The following is a 13,256-nucleotide window of genomic DNA, read 5'->3' on the forward strand; positions in this document are numbered from 1 at the left end:
TTTTCTGATTGTGCATGATGTAGTTACTCTTTCTATAAAGGCCACATAGGTCATTTAGGCTACTCAGGCTTTAAAGTCTATGAAAATCAAGGGCTATGCCAGACATAGTTGAATGTAGAAGACAATGCATGTCAGAGATTTACTCAGAGGTTAGAGACTATGCAATCATAGAGGCTTTGCAAGACAAACTTTTATTCAGAACATACAGCCTACTGAGGCAGTAAAGTCTAAAGATGTGTCATAGAGACACCAGAGGTCATACAGTCTGCACAGTTCATAGAGGCTTTTGATTCTACAGAATGTGTGCAATACAGAGACTAGTCAAGCCTTAGAAACTATGTAGATCTTAGAGGTTACTCAGAGTATAGAAGTTATGAAGGTAATAGAACTGAAATATAGAGTTAAGGCTATTAATACAGTGAGGTCATAGTGGATACTGTATAAATAAAGTCTATTGATATCATTTAGACTTTTCAGGCCATAAAGACTATATAATTGTTATAGTCCATGGAGGCCATTGAGTTGTATATGTTTTGGTGGTTACACTGTTCATAGGAACTGCTGAACTTATTGAGGGTACTTGGATCAAAGAAATGCTGGCATTATGGGTTACTCAAGTCATATATACTATCCAGACTATATGAAATACTGAAGCCATGGAGGTTTTGTTCATTATAAAAGTGACACAGGTCATAGAGGCTAAGGCCACTGAGGCTAGAGGATCAAATAGGGAGCAGACTTCTTTACCCTGGTCTGGACAGGCATGTGGATGGTTATGGAGAGCAGATGTCTCTCCTGCCTGAGGCCATTTTATTTTCACACTGCCCCAGCTCTGGAGGATGGGGACTGGGTCCCAGCTCATCCTGACCACCACATGTGTGGCCACAAGGTGTGATCAGATGATAAACAATTCTGGAGTTCAGCTGGATTCCACAGACTGTGAGAGGACCTGAGCCATGGACTCAGGACCAAGGACTCAGGACCTTAGGGGATGCCACTCTGCCTGATCCCATCCACCTCAGGAGCCCATAGAAAAGAGACAGCTTGCCTGCTTCTGATCATGGTGACTGTCAGTGAACTCTCCTAGCCTCTCCAGGGACCCCTGCCCTAGATGGGGGCTCTGGGAATAAATTGCAAAACACTGCTCTTTTCTGTGTGACCTTGGGCAGCTCTATATTTCTTGTTTCTGCCAAGACTTTCAAGGCTGATTGGGGTCTCAGCTGCCTTGTGCTTGATGTCAGAGGGTTGGGAGGAAGTGCCCATACTGCTAAACTGACTTTTTTCTTTGTCTTCAGGGTCCTTTCTTGATGTCACAATGTCTAGCCAGGACTACTTGGACCTGTGCGCAGTCACCTCACAATGTACCCCATGGATTTAGACCCTACCCTAGGCCATGCAGCTGGAAGAGGTGGGTGGTCTGGTGCAACCCAGGTCCTCAACTCCCCCAATACAGGTGGCAGAGCTCTTTCCCCTGACCGGTGAGTGGATATAGATAAATCCTGGAACACATGGCCTCCACAATGGAAGAGAAAACAGGGTTAGGGGCAGTCTCAACTGGGGTGCTGAGAATATGTGTCCCTTTAAGGTTGTCATTTTCAACCATCCATGTGTGGCCTGACCAGTTTCTGATTCTGTCAATCAAATAAATATTCCAGTTGCAGAGTGAGGGAATTTAGTCTTTCTTTTCAACTACCAGGATTCCCCATTGGAGTAAGGGTCCCATTTCATGGGAAAGTAAACTGAGAACTTGGGGGAATGTGACTAGTCAGGTCCCACCCAGGGTGAGTTCTGCCCTCCACTCAGTGGAGTGAATCCTCCAGTCTCTGAGAAGACAGGCTTCCTCAGTGTTGTGTTCTTCTCCACCTTCCTGGAACCCAACTGCAATACAAACACTGGTGAACTAAGCAACAACCAAGCCTGACACATGCTGATAGACTGGTGAATATTTTGGAAGCAGCTTAGGTGCAACCCACTTGATGAAGCCTTGACATTGATCAGTAACCAGTCTCAGTGGTGACAGGATGGGCAGAGCAGCTCCCAGAACCACCCCAACACCTTGAGTCCTCCCAGTATACCAGGAGGAGGGCTGTCTCCATTGCCTTCCCTGACAGGGAGCTTCCGTCACCTTGTTATGTTCATGTGCCAGTGCAAAAGGCCAGGGTCAGACAGAAGGAGCAGTGTACTCCTGTAAAGAATCAGGACAAGAGAGTGTCTCAACACACTGACCAGTCCACAAGTTCTGCTTGTTTTCCATGTTGTAACTAAACTTCACCCCAGGTCACCTACACATTACAGCAGAAAGCTTACAATTGTGCAAACAGAAAAATGCCCCAAAGACATCCTGGTTCTCATCCTGGGGACCTGTAGTACGCCATCTGGCCCCTCAAGGGAACTTTGCAGATGGAATGAAGCTAAGAATCTGAATGTGGGGAAGTAATCCAAGAGGCCCAGGGGACCTGATGTCACCCCAGCTTCTTAGCAGATGGAAGCAAGAGGCCAATGGTCAGAGACAGACCCTTGGAGACATTTTGCTCCAAAATGGTCCTTTGCACACTTTTGTCTTCAGGCCTGTGAGGACAGGAAGGCCACACCAGCCAGACATGCCTGTGTCTCCCTCTCCCTTCATCGACTTGGTCCCAAAATTCCTCCCACCCAGAGTCACATCTCCAATTTCTGCTCCTGGATTTGCTCAGAGCAGCTCTGGTGTGGCAGGGCCCCTCCTGCTTTGGTCTTGGTGCCCCTATCCCCTTCTACACTGCACTTGCATTACCTCGGACATGCTGGCACAGAGCCTTCTGGTGGCCCACTCAGGGCACAGGGTCCACCACTTGTTATGTGTGCTTGAAGTCCTGGTTCCTTGGTTATAACGAGGAGATGAAAATCCAGATCCATCAGGTCTGGTTCTAACTAGCTCTGCCACTTACTACCTGAGTAAACTTGGGTTGCTTATTGAACTTCCCTGGGCCTCAATGGCCTTGTGTGTAAATGGGGTGTCATGAAATAACCTCATTCCTAGGGCTTGGGGAGTAAGTCTGATGCACACAAACCCTCTTAAACTGTCTCTGTCCCCTGTTGCACCCTACACAGTGTCTACAGTTCCAGAAGCACATCATGACCATTCCCCAATTTCTGAAGGTCACAATCTCGGTATGGGTGTGAGGGTCTTTCTGAACCCTCTGCTATTCATGCTGCATAGGCCATTTGCTCTGATGTGACCTGGCACTTGGTTGGCAGCACTGTGATGACCACAGGCTCTGGGCTGGTCTCATGAGCCTCCAGAACTTGAACAGCCCTCTCCTGGGAGGGGTGCCTGCAGCATGATGCACCACAGCTAACCACTCTGTGTGTCCAGCCTTATCCGAGGGTCCAAGGAGCAATCTTCACATGCAACCTTGGTCACTGAGTCACTCCCTATGCCAAGAAGGCATGGCCTTACCAAAGCTCTAGGGCAGGACTAAAGGTCAGTAGCCTCCAGGACCTTCCCTTTACCTCTGACTCCTGTCCATTCCTACACACCACTGCTGAATACAGGCCCAGAGGACTTTGAACCCTGGAAATGCCAGAGGAGACTCAGCATACCCAAGATGCCCAGGGTACCTTGATAGTGGGGTTGTCCACATTTCTGGGATGGGCCATCTCCCTGGGAATGAGGCATGAGGCTTCAGAAGCAGCCCAGACACCACAGGCCCTGAAGTTCCCACTGTACACCCACACCACAGACCCCCCCAGGACTTCAGAGCCCTCAGTCCTCACACAGGCCCTGTGCCCACACTCCACATACAGCCCCAACTGCAGGAGAAGAAGGACAGTCCAAAATCCAGAAACACAGACTGTGGTTCACTGAGGGTCCCATCCTAGACAATCACCTGCTTCTGTGTGCTTGAAGCCTTTGCTGTGTCACCTAGGAACTCCAGTTACACAACATCTAGAAGGCTAGGCAGCATGGAGAAGCAGGTGTCCTGCAGGGAGTGTGGCTGACTCAAGCCCTGGACAAGGGTTTTGTTCCCAAACATAGAGGGCTACCTGAGGAGGCACTCCTTCTCTTCCCACCCCTGACTCAGTTCCTCCTCCCTCACCACCTCTCCCTCCCTCTTTCTTTCCAGGCTCCTCTCCAGGTGGCTTCTGCATCCCACCAGAGAGACCCCAACTCCCAGGTCTCTGTGCAAGCTTCCAACCCCTCAGAGACCTGAGCCCCACTTCCCTCATTTCTGGACATTTCTCTGAATTCTCTGGTATTGTCATGATTCCTTCTTCTCACCACTGACAAGAAAGAGTAACAAGAATGGGAAACACAGAAAAACCCTCAATTAAGGGCATCCTGAACCCTCACCAGGATTGGAACATTCTACTGAAGTCCTCCTGCCTACCCTGCCCAGTAAACCCTTTTTAGGATATAGCATCAGCCCGTGTCTTCTCCATTCTGGAAACTTACATGTGTAGAATCAGGATGGATTACTGCTCTGAAATGGAGTGGGCTTGGTGACGTGCAACTGAGTCAAGGGCCTATTCACACTCTGCACTGTGCTACTGTGTGAACTGCTCATGATGATTATGTCAGACAGGCTCCTCCTCTCTCCTGTTGGACATATTGAGCATGGCACACCTTAAAGAGTCTCCCAGGTCCTTTACTGACAACTGACTCTGGTTTGGACAGCAAGCACTGGGCACAGGGAGGCTGCAGTGGAGGGCAAAAGCCAGCTTCCCAGTTTGTAACAAAATGCCAGAGGCCTGCAAGTGGAAGGATTTGCTTTGGCTCTGAGTTTTAAAGACCTCAGTCCAGGGCTGCTTGTGGCATGGGGTGAGGAAGCATATCATGGAGGATTTTATGGCAGGGCAAACTCCCCATCTCATGTCTGGGATGTGAGAGAGAAGCAGGAAAAACCTAGGTCCCACAGTCCCCTTCAAGGACACACCTCATGGCCCTGAACCTGCACCAGACCCCACCCTCTTCCTAATGCATCTTCACAGGAGCATAATCTGGTAACTGGCCTTTAACAGGTGGCCTGTGGGCACTCTGTCCTGGAAGCAGTCCTGCTGGGCTTCACTCCTGTTGCTGCCTGAGGCATATCAATGTTGAGAAAATCACTAGGTTCCACCAGGCCCTGACTAATCAGCACTCTGTCTGCAAGGAAGGCCCAGCACCATCAGTCTGGTGCTTGGTCTTCATCCTGGGACAAGGCCTGACACCACATCCTCAGGGGGGTGAATCTAATGGGCAGGACAGAGGCCTCTGAGACTTGGCCAGATGTCTGACTCCCCTGCTGTCTTTGCCATGTCCCAGCTGCTCCTGGGCAGAAGCCCTCCTCTCTGGGCCAGAGCCCACCCTGCTACCTAAATGGGGGCTTAGACTCTCCTCTGGGCAGTGTCAGGATCCTGGCCCTCAGCCATGGAAACCTATCTGCAAAGTCCACCGGAAGACAGCAGGACGTGGAGACAGTAGGAAAGAATGCAAAGGAGGATGCAGAGCAGGTGGGCAGCTGCTGGAGTGTCAGTGGTTGTGTCACAACCCCTGTCTCTTCTTCAAACTCCATGGCAATCCTAGGATGTAGGTGTTCTGGGGCTGCCCAGTGGACACCAAGAATAAGCATCAAGAAAGAAGACATTCCTCCCATTAGAGAACACCCTGGCTTAGGAGCCTAAAGAAGGGAACCTCTAACCCTGTTCATGAACAGGTTTTCTGTTCAGAAACCTTTACTTGAATAGATTTTACCCTGGACACTGAATGAAGCCACCAGGATGGACAGCACCCTAGGATGCCCTTCTGGAACCTGGATCAGTGCCACCCTCTATCTCAGCTGGGAGGCCTTCATGGTGGAACAAGAGAGGGAGGGTGTGGAGAGCAGCCCCTGGCCTGTGCAGGGTCTCTGTCACAGTCACTGGCCAGCTGTGAACACCCTGGCTTCCTACTCCAGCTTTCTCTCCTGTACATGGACTTTGGAGGCTGCAATGTCAGAATCCAAACACTACAAACATGGCCACTGAGTGCACAGCATGGTCCTCAACCCTGTGCCTTCCCAGTGCTGCAGGAACAAGCTTCTGGTGTCCCAGATCTTGGAGTGAGTAGAGTTGTGGGTGGCATTTTTGGAACTGCCACCGAGAGGGCAGGGTGTTTCCAGCCTGTGCTCCACTGGGTACAGGAATTCAGGCACCACCTGAGCACTGACCCTACCAGCCCACTGCCATCTGGACACTGAAATTCTGTGGAGGAGACTCTGACCTTGACTTATATGTCAGGTTCAGAGCTCCCTTGTCTGCCCCACACTGTCCTGTGCACACAGGCACAGGGGTAATGTCATTGTCAGATCTACCCCTGAACACGATAGGGCAGGGTGGCAACAGCATTGGGTGATCCCGAGGGCCTGACACTGCAAATCTCAGTCACCTCGAATTGAGGGACAAAACACACAGAACATACTATGTGCACACACACCTCCTTACACGTCACAGAAAACACAGCACACAAAACATGCACACACACCCCCTTACACACACATCACATAGCACACACCACATGCACACATACCTGCTTACACATCACACAACACACACAACTCATCTCAGCAGATACCATGTGCACACAACTCCTTACACATCCCACAAGAGATACAACACAACACAGCACACACTACATGCACACAAAACTCCTTATATATCACACAACACACAACTCAACACAGCATGCAGCACATGCAAACATAACTTCTTACACATCACCCAAAACACACAAGGCAACACAGCACTCACCACATGCATATACATCTCCTTATATATCACACATCACACGAAATGCAACACAGCACACAGCACATGTACACACTCTTCACATTACAAAACACACATGATACCACACAGCACACACTATATGTAAACAAACTCCTTACACATCACACTACACAACCAGTATAAAACAAACAGCACATATCACGTGCACACTCGCCTCCTTAAACATCACAACACACACAATGGAACACATAGAACACACCCAATGCATACGCAACTCCTTACATATCCCAGAACACACAAAATGCAACACAGAACACACCAAGTGCACACACAAGTCCTTACACCTCACAGAACATATAAAACAAAACAGGACAACCACATGCACACACCTCCTTTTCACATCACAAAACAACTACAGCATGACACAGCACATACCTCAGCACACAAACTCTCTTATACCTCACACAACTCAAACAATGCAACACACTACACACAGCTAAAATTTACAAAGCTTCTTCACTTTAAAAACACACAGGATGCAACACAGCACACACCACATATAAACAACATCCTTTCATATCACATGTCATAACCACTACACAAAAAGCAGCATACATCACATGAACACACACCTGCTTACACATCAGAAAACATACACAATGAAACACATGGCACATACCATGGCTACACACACCTTTTCATGCATCACACAGAACACTTCCAATGCAATACACAGCATACATGATGTGCACACACACACACCCTTACACATTGAACAATATATTAAATGCAAGGCACAGCACACACCACATGTAAAAAAAAGGCTTACACATCACATAACACACATAATGCAACACAGTGCACAGCACGTGTACACAAACCTCCTTGCACATCACACAACATGCATTAAATCACACAGCACACCCCACGTGCACACACATCCCTTATACACCACACAACATAGACCTGAAAAGAGCACCCACCACATGCACACACACTTCCTTACATATCACACAATGTACTCACAACACAACACTCTGCACTCACAACATGCAGACACACCTCCTTACACATCATACACAGACATTCAATGCAGTAAAACTGCCACACAGGAACACAACATACACACAAATGACACGCAAATTGTATAGCACCCACTGTGCACAACATAGCAAGCACAACACATGTACACCCATTCACACACTATACACATATCACATACACACACTTCACTACTCACCCACAATGTTCTTTGACTTTACTGGAGATTATCATGACTCATCACATGGTCAGTGTTGGAAAATGTGTGTGAAATGTGAACTCTGTCTTCCATTGCGGATAAGGTTTCTCTGTTGTGGGGAGGCCTTGGATCACCTTGAACTCTAGAGAAGGGGCTCAGCTCTCCTGGGACTCCCCAACTGGTCCTACTGAAACTCACCCTGACAGTGGCTATGGATGATAAACTGAGGGCCCAGGGCCCAGCCCAGGTGATGCCACTCAGTCCAGACACACCTGAGTTCCTACAGAAAAACAGCCATGCCCCATGACTCAGCATCACCACAACCTAGAGCTGTGGGGTCCAATAACCCCTCACCCACACAGACTGTCCATCTGCTGGCCAGGTCCATGGAATTCCCACCCAAGGACTCTGCCCCAAGTTCTTCTATTTCTCCCCTGGGCTGAGCTCTTGATGTGGCCTCCCAAAATGCAAAACTGGTGATGGGAGACTAAGCACGGGGTAGGCCTCCAGGCTCACAGTCCCTTCCCTCCAGACTCTCTCACCAGCCCTGACTGTGTCTAGTAATTAACCTGAAGGCCAGGAGAAGCTTGGGTTGGGCTCGGAAGGTGGAAGCTCCAGGTTGTTAGCAGGAATCACTGTGGGGCCTGGCACAGGGAGAAGGAGGGTGGGGAACCCAGGAGGGAACTAAGGAGACACTGCCAGCTGGGACACCCCTGTACCAGGCTACTGATGACCACTGGCTGTGAACAGGACATGAGCAGTTCCTCAGTGAGGGACTGAGGGTTGGCAGGTTGGGGACCCATTGGAGTCCCCTCAGAGAAGCAGGCACTGGGGAGAATCTTTTGTCTTCCTGGAGCCAAAGAATCTGGAGTCTTTACTGACAGGAGTAGTGCCTTGCCAGCATCAGAAATTAGATAAAAATGAATTTAATCACAATTTAGCTATAGCAAGGAAAAAACTGTCCTACCAACACCATTCACAACAGCACTGCCATACACAGGACCATTAGCAGGAGACAAGCAGGTAGACACCCAGGTCCCTGTAAGAAACATGTCAGTGCCCCCAGCACTGCCTTCCTTCCTGGGCCAGTCTGTAGTTATCCCAACCTTTTCTCCTGGGCATGGGATGATTGCTTGCAGGGAGTTGGAACCTTGGCAGCAAATGTCAGGCAGGGACAAAAAAGCAATTTGGAGTTTCTTTAAAATTCTTTCATTTTAATCGAAACTTGTCACCACATTCCCTCTAGTCCATCCTGCAGTCTTGAGGGGTTTGACTTTCCCTGTCATCTGGCCCTTTAAGTGGGTGGGGTTGGTATGGAGATCCTCTCAAGCACACCCAGGATTTGGGACTGAAAAGAGCCAGCAGGGAGAGCTGCTTAGAGTTTCCCATAGGAAACAATGGGGAAACCTGCTTGGGAGCCTTGGTAGTGCCTGGTTTGGTAGTGTTGGCACCTAGATAGCCTCACTTTCAAAATTCCTCCCTCCTAAGCAACGGTTTTCAAAGACATTGCTGATCATCCACCAAATAATCTGGGCCCATTTTGCCTGGATGGACATGTCATGTCCTTTGGTCTAAATGTGTCCCTGCTCAAAGAGGAAGTGAAAGACTGCAGGAGTAAGTAGAAAAGATGCTTTTAGACAAAGTGAGCACCAAAACAGGCTCAGAGAGAATGATTACTCAACTGATCATAACCTGGAATTCTGAAGCATGTGCCTGGGGTGTGCGCAGTGGTACAGCAAGTGAGCTTTCAGTGGAGAGTGGACCTGGTCAACACCTGCCCTTTTACCGATTACAGACTCCAGGTACACTGGCTGCAGTCTCTCTCTTATCCAAGTGCCCAGGACCCCCTTTCACTTCATGGGGCTGCCCTTCTCCCAGAACTCTGTGGGTGGCCAGCATGAAGGTCCCTGTGATGCCTCTGAGGACTTTGGATCCACAGCAATTTCTCAGACATACCTACTATCTCACTCCCTATCCTCCCCAACCTGTGTGCATCTAGGGATTTGCTATCTGAGCCCCTCCCTCTCCTCATCCTTCCTGGGGTACATACACCTGGGCACAGTCCCAAACCAGACACTTTCTCTAAAAGTGGAGCTGAGAGTTCCCACATCCTCTATTCCTCATCCACCCCTTCAATCATGTGACTCCTGCATATCTAGCTGGAATTATCTCTGTGATGGCATCAGGCTCCCAGGTGGCCCACCTGAGTTCAATGAGGCATTGGCATAGTGACCAGGTGACCCTGGCTGCTACCTCACACTGAGGGCAATAGGAAAGCATTACAAAGCAGCAACCATTGCCAAGAAAACCTTGGGGAAGGTGGAGAAGATAAGGCAGAAAGTACCAATGTCCTGAAAGCAGCCCACCCAAGACAAGCACCATGAGCCATGGGGCATCTCTGTGGCTTGCAAGAAGAGATATAGAGGTAAAAGAATGCAGCAATGCCTCACATATTCCACTGTCGATGCTAAACAGAAAGGCATATGACTGATGCTCAACTCCACCTATAACCATCCTGGACAAGGACATGACCTCACTAACTTGGCAGTGCTGAGCCAGGTCATTTTCAGGGAGGTCCAGGTACTCCTGCCATCTGGGTTTAACAAAAGAGTTCACACTGCTTTGCACCTGGAGGGAGGCATATATTTCTATTGAACTTTCACTACAACCATTTCCTTCCTGCCAGGGCAAAAGTGCCCCAAGTCAGTGTCATTCCTCAAACCATCAGGGTCAGATCTTTTTCTCCAGGTATTGTCCCCATCATTCTGTCCATTTAACCTATGGGCTGGACAAACTATCTCAGACTTGGGCAGGAGCAAAATCTGTAGCCACATTCCTATCCAAAGACAAAAAATGCCCCAATCCTTCACTGTCTTTGAAAGACTCAGAAGATCCAGAACCTGCTAGAAGTGCACTACACAAGAGACCTCAGACCTCGCCCTGCAGTGTGCATGAGTCTTTCCCTGAGTGTGGTCACTGGGTTGCAACATCCACAGAGCATTGTGCAGCAGTCATGTCTGGAATGCCAGCTACCAGGAGTCTGAGGATCCATTATTCAGGGCTGCCTGGACCCTATTTTTTATTTAAAAAAAAAAAAAAGCTGTTTGAGAACCCCTGGGATTGATACACAGTACTTAAAATCAACAAATTCATTTATGTTCTTAAACATCAGTACATCAATATGCCAAGAGCCAGCATCAGGGTCCAGGATAATGCCAGGCCTTCTGTTGGGGAGGTGAGTCCCCAGAAGCACCAGCCTCACCCTGCCTTACAACCTGGCCCTGCCCCTGACACAGCTGTCACCTGAGCTCTGCTGGTTGATTCTAGTTGGGGTTGCTCTGGTCCTGATAAAGGTGTTTGCCTCAATTGTCAAGGATGGGCTCAGCCCTAGATGAGGGTCTGCAACTGACCTCTGGTGTTTTGTCCCCTCTCTTCTGTATATACAGACTTATCCATGCTCCTGGAGTTAAAGCTAGTAACATCCATGTCTCTGAATTAGCCCACCACCCAATGGAACTTCCTCTGGGACAATGATTTGGCAGACCATGCCTGTCATCTCACTGGAATACCCAGGCAGAACAACCTTGCAAGCCATAGGACAGGCCATGGCCCCTCATTGACTGACTCCTGTCTGCATCCTCCCCTAGAGGGTGCTGGCTAGACCAGGCAGATTATGATCCCCTGAGAGACTCACCTGGGTTCTGGAACCTGGTCTGCACCTTGTTGCTTGGGTACCACTGACCAAGGGATATCAACCCCCTGAGCTTCCTCTGCCATTTGGAAACTGAGATGATCAATATTCCCTTACAGACTTGAGGCAGATGTTACATGATCCCAGATGTGTGGAGCATCCTGAGTCATTGAGGGCATAACAAGTGTTCTCAGCAATTAAAACTCTGCTCTCCTGGCTCCCCAAAGGATGGATATGGGAACCCCTCTTTCCCTCACACCTTCAGGTGGGAGCTCACATGGATGCCACATTCCTACACAATTCTCTTCCTGCCCCACACCTCCATGTGCTGTTTATCCACCTTATCTTCCTCTCCACCCAACCTCCAGAGCTTGGCTCCCCCTGGAGAATCCAGAACACCCAAAAAGAGGCTGAGTTTCACTGCTAGGGTTTGTCTTGGGGAGGAGTCCAGTCCTTCAACTCAGAGAGAACCCAGCCTGGCCAGAAGGGCAATGGTGCCATTTCTGTGGCTGTGCCCCTCTGGAGTTGGCACACAGGCCTGGCCTGGGCAGGGCTGAAGGATTGGATCTTTCAGAGAAAACTCCAGGACTGCTGAGAGATTGCTACAGAGACTGGAAGAAAGCAATCAAGAGCTTTCAGGGAAGAGGCAAGCAGGCAGAGCAGAAACCATTTGTGGGTGACTACTGTCTATCGTGCAGCATACAAACAAATGTTCCAAAGAGACCAAGTTTAGGAATGCCAAAGTCTTTCACTATCACATACCTGTGCACCAATGCACACAGATTCATGATCAGACTGCAGAACCACAAATGTGCAGAGCCATGGATACCTTGGCAGAGTCCATCCCACAGTACCTGCTCCAGCTCCCAAGTTATTCTCTGCAGTTAAGCTGGCCCTGCACTGTAACAAGTTTCTCTGCTGTTTCATCTTCACTTTTCACCAATGAAGCACTTCCTCCCTGGTCTGAAAACAATTTCCACATCGTGTTGTACTGCAGTGTTCATGGACCCCTCTTGCTTATGCATGAACATCTCTTTCTCCCCTTTAAAGTGCTTTCCAATTTCTAGACGTTGTGCAGTGGCAGAGCTTCATCTGATTGCTCTGTCAGGATGGTGAACTTGGAGCTGGGGCATGTGCTTTCTCAATTTCCAATGAGCTTTCCAAGTTCTTTGCACTGGCTTCTAGGACTTGTTGTATGTTTAGAAACATCACTTTCAACTACTCCTCACTGGCATTTGGTATTTTAATTTTAACAAAGGTCTTTGCCCACCAGTAGGGTGCCATCTGACCTTCTGTCCCTGCTTGTATTTATGATGCCAAGGGTTGGTTCTCAGGCCTCACAAGGGTGGATACCCGTGCCTTCCCTCTCTGTATTCAGTGAATTCTCTTTATCCTGAAGTCCCTGTGGATTGCTCTGCATGGAGACAAGTGTGATATTTTAAAGCTCTGACTTCAGTTCCAGAGGAGGCAATCAGAACCAAAGCCCAACTCTGGCCAGAATTTGGGTTTCTCAAGAAGGAAGCACCAGGGATACCACAGGAGAAGAGCAATGAGAGGGGAAAGAGGGTAGGAGAAGCCTGGTGAGGACAGAAGTCATGGACC

The sequence above is a fragment of the Sciurus vulgaris genome, assembly GCF_902686455.1.
Source record: "Sciurus vulgaris genome assembly, chromosome: 9".
Classification (NCBI taxonomy): domain Eukaryota; kingdom Metazoa; phylum Chordata; class Mammalia; order Rodentia; family Sciuridae; genus Sciurus; species Sciurus vulgaris.